We start from the raw sequence: 14697 nt of genomic DNA, 5'->3' as shown, positions 1-14697 counted from the left end.
ACCTAACATCTGCTTGTTGTAAACATTCTATAAATATGAGTGAATTTCTGCTGTGTTGCTTTATCTCTGTCGGAGGTAAAATATTAGCAAAAAGCAGTAATTATTGACTTGATATCGTGTGTTAATACGTTTGAGTTGCAAAATTTAAAATTAGGGACACACATAACTAGATGTTTGTTTGTATACATTCTCAAATAATCATTTAGAAAACCACATGAATTATTTTGTAAAACGTTCATCCACCTTGGTATTAATTACGCAGTTAGTATACGACTGCATAAAAGAAAGTCGAACGAAAATCGATAATTTGAAACTGTTCAAGATGAACATTTTCGCAATTTTCCGCAAAGTTTGCCCAAGGGCGTATGCATTGCACATATGTCAGACACTATGAACCGTCTGGGATGTATATAAACGGCTGATGAAAAGTGCATTCGATTTGCCAGTGCACTTGCTTTCACATGCACTGGGAATCACATCCGTAGTGAGCTGTCCGTAGTTAGATAGCTAACTTTAACAGAAAATAAAATGTGTACCTACATAAACACTGTCGCCGCGGCGCGGCGTCGGCCCATTACAGACAACGTCAGCGAAAAATGGTTAGAAGATTTTCGACGCACGCCCAAAATAGATTTGGGGCATTGCCCCGCGAAGCTGGTTTTCGGGGTTTTCAGCTGGTCGGATCTCAGCTGGCGAAGTGCAAAAGAAACTTCCGTTGGTCATGAAGTATAACGCGTCCGCTCTATGCGCTCTCGCTAATGTACCTACTGATTACACCCACTCGAAACATTTTTTTTTTATTTTCTATAGCAGACCTTGTGTATCATTCTGCGGTACACGGTTATTCAGATGCGGATTTTTAATGCTAAATGAAATTTGTTGGATGTTTTAGTGTTTCACTAGGTAAATGTGTTTGTCCTGGCGGTCATTTTTCATTTCAAGTTTAACGATTAACCGACTGACACGAACAGCGTTTTTTCTGTCTGGTTTTGGATCATCATGGCTATGAGCATAGTTTCGGTAGAAAGACAAACGCTTAGAGTAAATACGGAGGCTATTTTTTGATTTTCACCCGTGATCAGTTTAAACAAAAATAGGTTTCTAAGCAAACACACCTCCAGCTGAACAACATTTATCAAATAAATCAACTAATGATTAATGATCTTTATAATAAAATTAAGAAATTTCAAGGAGTTCAATTGTACTTTGTAGATAATGGTATACCGTGCGTTTTCATAAACTGAATGTACCAATTATTTAACATCTGCGTATTTCAGGATTCTCTTTAGATATTGCACACTTAATTTTTTCTGCCGAATCTCAGCCTTTTTCGCATCTTTTACCGAAATCTCAACAGCTGAGATCTCAGTAAACAATCTTTTTGGCTGAGATTTCAGTAAAAGTTACGTTTCATAGCTGATATTTCGCCGAAAATCAGCAAGCAAACCTCACTTTACAAAAATATCAGTTTCTAAATTTTCTGATTACATGGCTGTTGATAAATTAGCCGAGCCGAATTGAGTGTGTATTAGACTTCACCACATTTTGAAAAAGTTTTGAAATATACATGGGTCGCCTTAGATTTTTGTTCTAGGTGGGAATTTAAAAACTTTCCCCAAAAATGACTTAACTTGGCTATGATTTAGAGGTGTCTCCAATCAAAAATCGTGTTTTTGCTATGTTTCCATAGGAAGATCACTTACAATCTGATTTTATAGGCCCTACATGCCCACCTTTTATCTACATCTACAAACTTAAACTGCGCAGCCATCACTGGGACGCCCGTTATACTGTACTACGGAAGCCCCTGAGCGCTCCGACGCAGTCGCGCTCCCAGCCAGCAACCAGCTCAGTCGTCGCGGCCCTGCGTTCGGAGGTCATGAGGGGGTCTTCCGTCATGCTATCATCGAGATTACATCTACAAACTCACGCTGCGCTGCCATCGCCGGGACGCCCGTTATACAGCACCAGAGACCATTTCAGTCGTCCTAATCCTGCGTTCGGAGGTCGTGAGAGGGTCTTCCGAACTCCCTCCTCAGGCGAGTATGTTGCTATAAATGATAATCCGCTCCCTGAAAACCTTTTGGTCCATAGCACACCGTCGTATACAGTACATGATTCCCTGTCCGTCTACTAGCAGAACGTTCGCGGAATGAGAACTAAAACGCAGGCCTTCTTGCTTGCCCTCACATCCAGCGACTACGATATTATTGTTCTCACCGAAACCTGGCTACGTGATGACATATTAAACGCTGAGTTATCGACGAACTACGCAATCTACTGATGCGATCGCAACTTTTCTACCAGTCATCTAAGCCGCGGAGATGGTGTTCTTATAGCGATAAAGAAAAAGCTAACTGGAACTGTACTAAAGTTACCTGGATGTGAACATTTGGAACAAGTTGTCGTACGTGTTTCACTACCAGGCCGATCTTTATATGTTTGCAGCATTTATCTGAGACCGAACAGCGATCTTGACATGTATAACTTTCACTCCTCTGCGGTCCAGAATATTCTCGAGCAGGGCCGTCGAGAGCCGCGCCGGGCCCCAAGGCTTGTATTACTGCCGGGCCCTTTTAAACCTAAACCCTCTAGCTCAGTATGCGTTAGTACCTCTTCAGCCATGGAAAACTCGTGAGTCCGTGGTTTCTATTAGTCTCCGGTTGACTCATATTGCCATATCCACAGATAGCCTGCCAGACAGGTGAATTTCGACAGCTTCTTAATCCGTGGTATCCAAATCAGGTAAAATTGCAATAGCTACGAGTTTTTCAATTTGCGGGTACTCAAGAATCAGTAGCGTCTAGCTCTAATGGTACGTTTCCCATGTTGATTAGAGATTTGTGCCGTGCCATGAATCGTCCTTTCCCTGATGGGAAGGATCTGGGAAACGGCAAGGTTAGGGGTAAGGAATATTCCCAAGAGACCGCGAAGCATTATTCAGTGACCTTAGATGTGTTCAATATTCACATACAAAACATATTCTTCACGGCTTCATAGTTCTATAGAGATCATTAAAGCACACTTTGTGTCGGAAAAGGCGATATAGTGTGCTAGAATAGAGCTTGTTCAGAAGCACCTTAATGGCTGTCAGCTTTGTTAACATAGAGCCGTGTTTTTTTAAATAGCCTCTCTTCTTTATCGACACAGCAAAAGAAAAAAAATAACTTTCGATAACGTACCAACCCTTCCTCTCTTCTTTCGTCTGCCGGTGCAGTGGGCAACCGAGTACTGCAACTGTTGGATGAACTGAACTGATTTGATTACTTTATTTCGCACATTATACTTAGGGTCTTATAGACATCACAAGCATCTTTGGCGAGTCCCAAAATTACCGTTCTATCTCAACACAATACACTTTTAGAAGAAAAATTCCTTGAACGTGCTAATAAAAATTCCTTGAACGTGCTCAATCCGGGAGAAGTTAATACCCTGCAAATGCACCATATTCAAACATTAAGAAACACAGCCGTTTGTTTCGCGGAACAACGTACAGCACTCCAACGAAAGCTGTGGCAGTTAAGAATATCATCTTCGTATATATATATATATATATATATATATATATATATATATATATATATATATATATATATATATATATATATATATATATATATATATATATATATATATATATATATATATATATATATATATATATATATATATATATATATATATATATATATATATATATATATATATATATATATATATATATATATATATATATATATATAGGCTCTAGAGAGATGTGTTTACACGAATTATCTCCACACGCCCCTGACATCGTGACTAACAAGTTTATGTCAAGATACGGAGAAGTGGCTTCCATAACAGCTGTAACTTCGCATTTTCCCCGGTGCCCTTACGTTGTTCTTGTGGTGAGAATGCTTCCATACAAACCAACTTTTTCATACGTAAGCTTACCAACTCTGACGAAAAAATCCGTACATTGGGCGGACTGTTTGCCTGAGCGTGGTAAACGATTTCGCTTCGCTGCAATATGGTGTACGGATTTTTTCGTCAGAGTTGGTTAACTTATTCATACGTAACCATTTTATGCGGATCAACCGAAAATGGGACGTTTCATCAGACAATGCTGCAACCATGGTAGATCACTATGCGCGAATTCTACAAAAGACACTGCATCACGAAAAACTCTGTGCAAAAGCAGCTAAGAAAAGCCCACCTACTATAATCGTGAACAGCACACCGTTATCTTATGCCAAACCACAAACGGCCACAATACCAACGGATCTGATAGGAACAAATATTCACTCAACATCAATCACGCCCAGTGTCTCCAAGCCAACAACCGGCACCACCAGCAAAGAAGCGAACGTAGAAGAGGACGGATGCGTTTGTCCGTGCGCTCGCATTTCTGTTTGAAGCTCTATTGCCTTTTTTCGAAAATACTTTGAATTGGCTTCTCAATAATTTGTAGTGTATTCCGTCGATTCAAGCAATAAAACTCGATTTTTAAACTTGTACACAAAGTAGACAACTCCCTTAAGAACATTTGTTTTAACAAATGTCAACAATAAAATAAAATTTTCATTTTTTTTACGCTTTCATCAATTTAATAAGGCGAATGATTACAATGAAATTATTATTGGTATTTTTATTGCTCTTCTATGAATACCGGACGTGTTCGCCCATCATTCGGGTAAAAACGCGGGCCCTCAAATACGACCCGGGCCCCAAGGCAATTGCCCTGGCTGCCTCCTCCTCTCAGCGGGACTGTTCTCGAGAAGACCAACCGAAAAGACAATGTACTTGTTGTAGGCGATTACAATCTCCCTCATCTTCGGTGGATCTTCGATGACGACCTCAAGTGCTACATTCCTGAAAATGCAACATCGGAACAAGAGATGGCTATCACAGAAACGCTGGTGTTTTGTATCAAATCTGCTCTCTTAGCAACGTGAAAGGACGGACCCTTGATTTAGCCTTCGTCATCGACACGGACGTGTTCAAACTGATTGAGCCTCCAACGTCTATACTGAAGGTAGACCCTCACCATAAACCCATCGTTTTGAGAGTTGATACGCGTTCTGATGGTTGTGACGCTTTTGATACAATCAACGACGATCTCAACTTTGACTTTACTCAACGCAACCTCGATGAAGTCTCAATGGCCATTGGGGCAGTCAATTGGCGTGATATGCTGGATGGATACGATTTAGATCAGGCAGTTGCGGCCAGGGGCGGCGAAACACTTTACGCCCGAGTGGGTAGAAAGCATAGGGTGAGGGGTCCATTAGTAAGGATTTTTTCCCTTTTCGCAATGCACACGCTTACATTACATTCACATTAAATTACATTCGTTTATGCAAATTGAATTGTGGTACATCGATGTTTTCAAATGTGTGTAATGCGAGATACATGTGTGGCACATCTAAATTTTTTGAAATGGTTCAAAATTTCGAGTGGGTAATCGGTTATTTTCGAGTGGGTAGTACTACACATACTACCCACGCTTTCCGTCGGCCCTGGTTGCGGCGTTCTACGAGGCAGTATATGAGATTATTCACCGCAATGTTCCTGTATCACCAGAAAAGCAGATTATAAGTTTCCGTGGTGGAATTCTGGTCGCCTACGCAACGTACTTCGGAAACTACGAAAGCGATACTTACGTCGTAGGACCGACGACAACAAAATTATTCTTCGTCAAATGGAACTGCAATATGAAAAGAAGCTGCTAGAGTTCCCATCAATAAAGCTGGAAACATCCACAATATCGAAAACTACAGAGGAATCTCGCTGCTGATCTGTCTAGCTAAAGTTCTGGACAAGTTTATTTACAATGCGATGTACGCTGCTTCTTCCAACATAATCGAAGAACGTACGGATTTGTAAAAAACGTTCCGCCACTTCGAACTTGATGACGTACACAAGTTTTCTGGTTCCAGCCGTCGAGAAGCGTCAACAAGTGGACGCAATATATTTAGATTTCGCATTCGACAAGGTACCCCACAACATTGCTGTTTTGAAGCTGGAGCGATAAAGTTTTCCTGGATGGGTAACCAGACGGCTACATTCCTACCTCTCCGAGCGATCCGGTTTCGTTAGAATCGGTACCACGCGTTCAAGCACGTTCGAAACGCCAACCGGTGTGCCTCAAGGAAGTCACCTAGGGCTACTTATGTTTCTCTTATTCATCAACGATCTCTGCACCCGCATCAAGTCCGGAAAACTACTCTACGCTGATGATCTGAAAATCTTTCGCTCAATTGCCGCAGGACTCGACTCTGCTGAGCTTCAAGATGATATAGACAGTATAGAGGAATGGTGCTTACTAAACGGCATGCAGATCAACGTCGATAAATGTAAGGTGATAAGTTTCGGGCGCTCCCCCAATTGTAAGGTATTTGCGAAGATACTCTTCAAGCCTGTGTCATCGAGAGGGTGGATTCTATCCGTGACTTGGGAGTGTTGTTCGACAGAAAATTTCGTTTCGCTGACCACATCACTTCAACAACGGCGAAGGCTTTTGCAACACTGGGCTTTCTGAAACGGAACACAGTTGATTTTGTGGATTTCTACGCGCTGAGATCAATATACTGCGCACTGGTCTGGAGCACCTTAGATTATGCCGTACAAGTATGGGCGCCATACAACGCCGTCCAAAGTAATCGATTGGAGCGTGTTCAAAGAAGCTTTGTACGATTTGCTCTCAGAAAACTGCATTGGAACAACCCTAGCCATCTTCTGCCGTACAATAATAGATGCATGTTGCTAGATTTGTCAATGTTAGAGTCTCGTCGTAGTTTCTTGCAAAGAATGTTTATCTATGATATGTTATCGAACAATATTGACTGTCCCGACATTCTTTCTATGATTAATTTGTTTGTTCCTCCTCGTGGTATAAGGAATCGTCCGCCGTTGTGGATTCCTAGACATCGTACAGCTTATGACCAGAATAATCTGCTGGACAGATGTTGTAACAAATTCAACAAAACTGCTCTAGACCTCCATACCACTAAATCTAGTTATAAATCAGCTATTAAAAAATTTTAATATTGGCGTTAACAATTGTATTAAGAGTTATCTGTACGGTACATGCCGAAGATGAAATAAATAAATATGCACTGTACCATAGAAATCCACTACGAAGCTTCGGTATTTTTGTTCCGACAGAAGAGATTGTATCAATCGCATTTCGACTTTGATTGATAATCAGGAGTTTACTTTTCGGTATATCTGTATGACCGTTGAGGACTTCTATGGCGTAATAATTGACCCTCCATTCGAGAAGCGGAGTGTTTACTAATGGTTAAAATGTCAAAACGATAAACATAATGTTCATATAATTCAGCTTCAACATAAACGATATGTAGTAATGATAAGATTTGATGGTTATCCACAGCACAAACCTTTGCTTTATGCTACAACATGAAGTACGGTCCGTGTCCGGGAACACCCGATATTATTAATAAAATATCACGTATTATGAAGAAGCTTTCTACGCCAAAGAGAATAAATGGAGGCATTCATTTCCAAGTATTCTGAACGGTGTTCGAGGGGTGAGAATGCCGATAGAATACCCCATTCCTTTCTTCGTTATCCTAGAACCTGGATCTGCCTATTCTCAGACTACACTCTATACTGACAATCAGACTTACACGCGTCAGTACTGTAAACACTCAGCACCGTAGCCAAACCAGTAACACCTATAAGTCAATAGGTTTGCATTTCCACTTTGTATCACCAGACTAACGCTAGCAGGATGGCTAACCAACCGAAAGACTGTAATTTGTTCAAAATAATCTTTTCAACTGCATTTACTTTTCGAAAAAGTTGTTTTACTAAGTCTTGCGTATATAAAACAAACGGCTTGGTTTTGAATTACCCGACGTTTCGGCCGATTTTGGTGGCCTTTTTCAAGGAAAACTGTAATTGTAGTTTTATTTAGTGTAGCGTTTTTTAGTTTTTAGTGTTGTTGATTTGAACTCACTGTGTGTGGAGAAATTTGCTGAAGAGCATACGCTTAGTAAAAAAAATAATGTTTGTGTCTTGCAATTTTGACATTATAAATGGGCTAGATGTTATTCTAAAATTTAAAGAATCTCCTGTGCAAAAAACTATTCCATCTGCTGTCGATTCATTTGTGTGCTCCATGCTAGATAACAATTAAAAAATTATCATTCTATTATTAAATAAAGAATATGATTGTATTGTCTGATGCCGATAGAAACAGTTGTACAAATTTACAAAAATGTCGATTAATGTGATTTGAAAAATTAACATACTCCACCTCTGACAGCGTTCCAATAGAAAAGCGCGTGAAACCGCTCCGAAAGTTCGTATAAGGGAGCTGCATAAGCTTCTCGTTTTTAGGGGGGGGGGGGGGGGGCAAAGGGTTTTACCTTAAAAAAATCAGTTTTCTTGTCAATTTTTTAGAAAGATAGGTGAAGCCAATTGACCGAAACTTTTGTACAATATACTACATCATTTCAATAATATTCTGTAATTTTTTTATGCAAAAATATCTACAAGCGACTTGGTGTTGAAGCTTTTTCTGGAAAACACGATTTGCGGTGTTAACTGCTATTCAAAAACTATTTGACCGATTTATTTCAAACTTTGCATACACATTCTATGTAAAAAAACCTTACCCCTACGTTGAGTTTTTGAGATAATTTTTCAATTAAGGGGTTTTTTACTAATAAAATGGCGGCATCGCTGTTTCTCAAGAAAAATTTCGCCATTTTATGAGTAAAAAGTCCCCTTAATTGAAAAATTATCCCAATAACTCAACGTAAGGGTTAGATATTTTTTACGTAGAATGGGTATGCAAAATTTGAAATAAATTGGTTAAGTAGTTTTTGAATGGCAGATAACACCGCAAATCGTGTTTTTCCAGAGACGTTCCACAAAAAGCTTCGTCATCGAGTCGCTAGTTGATATTTTTGCATGAAAAAATTACAGAATGTTATTGAAATGATGTAGTATAATGTACAAAAGTCATTCTACTTTCTACTTCTGCCCAAGTCAGACGTACAATCGAACCAAGTGAACAACAACTAGCAACCTCTCGATCTAGTGTGCATTGTCTTGAGAACAAAGGAAACATTTAATTTATTCTTGCCATCATGAGTAAAGTTGACGAAAAATCTCTGCTCCGACCCAACACAGCGGTCGTTGACTTTAAATTCTGTTCAATAAGATTGAGTTTTCGTGAAGTGGAGTACCTGCTGACGGCGAAGATGCAGCTAAAGCTCAAGGAGGTTATGTATCTACAGTATTATCATCTTCGCAATGTAGTGCTCATATCATTCAACACGTTAGCACAAGCCGAACGTTTCGTATTGCAGAACAACTTGAAGCACGTGGCTGAAAGTGATAAAGTTGGAATTAAGATTCCCGTGTATATAGAAAAATACTCTGTAGATGAAAAATTACATGACCACGTACCCCTCCTGATCTAATCGCAAAATACATGTCGCAATACGGAGAAGTAGAATCCGTTACACGTGATACGTGGAGAAATTTCTTCCCGGGTAACCTAACGGTGTTCTTGTGGTGAGGATGCGGATCGAAAGACCTATCCCCTCCCACTTGACTATAAAACATAAAACCCACGAAGCTACTATTCATCAAACTACGTTATGCACCCATGAGGGGCAAACTCCTAAGTGCAAGTATTGTAATCATACAGCACACCACGGACAACCTTGCGCGGAAGATACAGAGGAGAATGTATCGCTATCCATTGCCAACGAATCCACGGAAAACCAACCCAAAAAAGAATTTTCAATACCAATACCTGAACCACAAACGGTTGCCAAATTTATGGCAGCTGTTCAGTCCATATTGACAACTGCCAAAGCAGCATCCAGCACCCCTGAGACAACTGTAAGTAACATCGGTGATGAAGATAATAAGAACGACGAATTTACATTGGTCGCCCGTAAGTGCAAGAAGCAGAAAAGAACATCTGGTCGCGAGCACCAAGGCACTTTTAACGATGATGACCTTGATACAGAGGATACGAGAGAATTAAACGGTCCCCATGACGCAGTAGGCGAGCCGCGAAAGAAGGTCTCCGCTTGCAATAAAAAGTTGCGCGCACGAGATCCAACGGACAAACAATAATATTTGTTTTTATTTTTTACATATTGTAAACACATAAAAGATCCACGGCTCCGTTAAGCTACCGCTATGAGCCGTGTCAAATAAACGAAAAAAAATGTACAAAAGTTCACCCATCTTTCTAAAAAAATGACAAACAACTGTTTTTTTACGTTGGAACCCTTTATATATATTTTAAATTTTGTTTTAACATCAACAACAATAGGTTTATCGAAAGACTTACAACATTTCCTGTAACTTTCTCTTCGACATCAAGGCGATATTGTAAACCAGTAGTTTTGTATGTCACTCAGCATGGAATTTGAAAACATGTATAAAGTTATTCTTAGAAAAACTTTTTTACCGATAAGTTCCTTCATACAATCATATTCAAAATGTGCCTTTTCTCTTTACGTTTTTGTTGATAAAATATAAAAAATTTGAAAAAAATGTTTTTTTTTGCAATTTAAATTTTCAACACAAATTTTTGTTTTTTATGAAAAATGACACAACATTTTTTCAGTGTATATGTTAATTGTACAGAAATTTTCATTCCCTGTAACTCGTTCTGTAACTCAGTAAGTTTAGCTGTATAAAATACAGCAATCGAACAATTTTTTTTTTGAAATTAATGCACGTAGAAATGTCTATACCCTTTTAAAAAATTGCTCTTCTATCAAAACATTGCAATTGTCAGAGAAAATCAAGGAGATTCATAAACCGAACTCAACTTCAAAGTTTCGTTCGAATCGACGATGGTCCTCATTTTGTGGTCGGCCGGTTTCTCATCCCTCAATAGCGGCATAACCAACTTTCAAATTCTATTAAAGTTTAAGCAGCTTGAAAGTTCGCTAATCTTTGAGTTTCAACCCTCTGTAGATAGGTAAGGAGAACCAAGCAATTGCATTACTGCAGGGCAGTTACATATCAAATGATATGAAGTTCCGTAATCGGATTCCCAAAGATCACACGAATAATACTCAGCGCGCTGAATAGTGGTCATGTCATAATTGAGTTTGCAAGGTCCAGTCTGCAATTGTACTTGGAACTTAAAAACCTTGAGCTGATGGTGGCTTTAAAACACATCACATCACATCACATCCAGTCTGCAATTGTACTTGGAAAAATACAGCAAATTCATTTTCGGAATCACATCCGGTAGAAAAGTTTTCGTTTGAACGCAAACATGCAAGCTACGCTAATGGTTGGTATATTCGGATGCAGCTCAAGAGCGAATCTTGTTCATTATCCAAATTATCGACAGTGGTAGAACTGGTTCTGGACCAAGGAAGTCACTCGCAGTGCTAACTCTAGCCAATTCGGCCGCCCATTCATTTCCAGTAATACCAGAATGACCAGGTACTCATAGAAGGCGAAATTGAAATGCTATGTTCTTCGGTTTGACTCCGACAAGCGTTTACTAATTTCAATCTTGAATTTGCGAATTAAGTGCTATCAGGGAAGTCTGAATGTGCCAAGGGACGGGCATTGCGTAGTTGGTAAATCGATTGCCTTGTACGCAGCTCACTTGGGTTCGATTCCTAATCCCGCACATAGGGTTAGATTTTTCCAAAGAGATTTCTCTCGAGAGAAGGTGATTGACTCAAAGGTAAAAACCTCAAAATAAAAAACCTGTTTTAATCCACCTAACGGTGCAATTGTGCCTTTCTCATTTCTCTAAACTATGGCACGGAGGCTTTTTATGTTCAACATAATTGTGGAAATGTCCATTACATTCTTAGTACACTTTGCACTTATACACAATGGTATGCCAGCCACGAACTTGATGAGCTACGTGTCGACGGTGAAACACTTGAAACAAAAAAATATCATACTCCATTAGCCTAATCAGCATTAGATCAATGTTATCTGCTTGCTAACTCATTTTGTCATGCGGGGGTGGGTATGTGAGGAGGGCGAAAGTCCCATGAACGAACGACTCCCCAGCTTAAATTGGTATGCTTTGTGATATAGTGGTGGTTTAAAGATGATGGGGTTGAAAGGGAGAGGTATGAGGGCTGGATGGGGTGGTGGTCTGAGGGCTGATTTAAGGAGATTTTTAAAGGAGGGGAGTGAACAGTATAGGGGGGGGGGGGGGTGTAACCCCTCTCCGTAAACCATCAACTACGCCCCTGTTAAAATCCAGAAACCTTATGCGAGTCGAAAAAAAAATTAGGTTGACGTTTTTCAGAGTGATTGCATAACCTTTCTATATGAGAAAGGCAAAAATGTGCCAAAATCCAAAAAGGTGAATCGTCGTCAAATTTTTTTTCGAGTTTGCATATAATCTCGACGTTTCATGCACCTTGAACACATTTAGCATCAAAAATAAAAATTCTATTTTTAATTTTTCCTATAGTTTATATGAGAAATTTCTGTGTGGCCACACTCTGAAGCCCGTAATTCCGGAACCAGAATTCCGATCGATCCAAAATTCAATAGCAGCCGATGGGAAGGTTGCACCTTTCATTTGAGACTAAGTTTGGGCAAATCGGTCCAGCCATCTCTGAGAAAAATGAGTGATATTATTTAACACATACGCACATACATACACACACATACACACATACACACATACACACATACACACATACACACATACACACATACACACACATACATACACACATACAGACTTTTTCCGATCTCGACGAACTGAGTCGAATGGGATATGACACTCGGCCCTCCGGGCCGGGATTAGGTTGACATTTTTCAGAGTGATTGCATAACCTTTCTATATGAGAAAGGCAAAAAGCTGTCAGAGCAAAAATAAATTCTTTTATCACAAATTCCCTGTTGAAGCGCTGATTGTACGCCACACAAAATCGCGAAGAGTTCTGCTTGGAATACGGCACTGTATCTACCAAGCGAATGAGATTGGTTAAATCTCATTTCACGACAATAGACACCAGCACACCGGCTCGGCTCTCCAACAAAGAACTGTCAGTATAACAAACTACATATTCTTGGAGTTGTCGCTTCAGCCAGCCAGACCGGCATTCCTCGCGAGGATGAATTCTCACATCAAAAGTTTTAAAAGGAAAACACCATGTGAGTGTAAGGTCACTGGGAGCAAGTGTATACTCATCTCCAGCCATAATTTGGGACCATAGTCTTGTGTGGCTAGTTTCACGATCTATTGGGTTACTGTTCCAGAGTTCAGTAACCTTAAGACGGTATGCAGAAGGAAGTGCCTATTGTTTCAGAAATACATATAGTGATTTTATGTTCATTCCCTTCTGCCACAAAACAATCCAAAAATCCACTGAATGTGCTTGGGTTTCAGTCACCAAGATTTGCCGAAAGCCCGTCTACATTGGCCGAAGGCCATGCAAGTTTTCTTGATTCTGAAATCGATGTCGACTTAATTTGATCTGCCACACTAATTTCAGAATCATAGAACTGCAATGGACGAGCTCTGGTTGTAATCTTTCGTTGCGTGAAAAGCACTATTGATGTGTTATTTGGATTAACATTGCTTAACAACACATAAGGCTCGGATTTGGGAATGAATTTTACAGTTATTTCTTGCCCCGCAAATGCAATGGATCCTGTTGCAAGACTAAAAGTAAGAACTTTTTTCAAAATTTGCGTAAAGTGTTCATATCCTCTTTCCGCGGAGACTTAAACGGAGCAAAACTTTCAATCGCCCATTTGATCGAATCGGTTGTCACAATTCTACGAGCAAATGCCCAAGAATCAGAACTACCTGAAAAGAACTCAGGGGCAGTGGTCAGTGATGGCTCCGTACAGCTTGGAAAGGATGTGTGTCAAAAAGACAGTTGAGTACTACATCTTCGTCAGACGAGTATTCACCATTAGCAGTTCTAATTGAACTGACATGAAAGTGTTTCGATTTCGAAAGTAACTTATTTAATCTACTAGTCTCGTTGAGACTTAAGACATTTGTGCAGAGGCATTTCCAACCACTTCGTTCAGAGTATCGAAGGGCAGTTCTGTATGCTTTTCGAGCCACCTTAAATACCTCCGACTCGTCCCTGCGTCTGCGATTCCAAGCTCTTCTACATAACTTTTTGAATCGAACAAGTTCGGTATTCCACCAAGATGTTCCTCTAGAAGCACGTATAACTCGAAGTGAACAAGCCCCTTGGTATGCTGCTACTATGAATGAGCTGGTTTTATCCACGACCTCATCCAAGTTACTTGGAGATTCAATCGGATTCAATCGTCGGAAGATACCCATGAAACCTAGTCGCCAATCCCTCTTCGTAGAGGTCCCAGTTCGTAGATTTTGGATTACGATATGTGACGATATCTAGTGAGACGTTTAAATGATCAAAGACGATGTACTTATTATCAGATATCGACGGTTCGAGCTCGTTTAGTACGATCCAGCTTACCAACTCATGCGTAATACCGTCAGAACAGAGAGTTATATCTAACACCTCTTCTATACCAGCTCATGCAAATGTTAGGCGGTTTCCTGCATTAAGAAAGAGCAGATTTGTACTACTTAAGTATTCCATGAATTTGGTGCCTCTCAAATTGATACCTGAGCTGCCCCAAATTATGTGGTGGGCATTTGCATCACTGCCGATTATGAGGGGAAACCCATTTCTGCCACAGAATGATACAACCCTTTTGAAATCATTAGAA

At 39.9% G+C, this 14697-nt stretch overlaps 2 protein-coding genes across 7 annotated transcripts in view; both read right to left on the bottom strand.

The window, feature by feature from the left end:
* Window positions 1-14697, bottom strand: part of LOC131687988 (high affinity cationic amino acid transporter 1-like) — a 400280-nt gene that overhangs the window by 288062 nt on the left and 97521 nt on the right. The window lies entirely within an intron of this gene.
* The window catches only part of LOC131687985 (titin-like), a 34621-nt gene that overhangs the window by 14749 nt on the left and 5175 nt on the right, over window positions 1-14697 (bottom strand). The gene's annotated exons all lie outside the window — the stretch shown is intronic.

Source organism: Topomyia yanbarensis, chromosome 3 (genome assembly GCF_030247195.1).
Source record: "Topomyia yanbarensis strain Yona2022 chromosome 3, ASM3024719v1, whole genome shotgun sequence".
In the NCBI taxonomy this organism is placed as follows: Eukaryota; Metazoa; Arthropoda; class Insecta; order Diptera; family Culicidae; genus Topomyia; species Topomyia yanbarensis.
The sequence above is the reverse complement of the archived record's forward strand: the minus strand, read 5'-3'. Positions and strand labels throughout refer to the sequence as shown.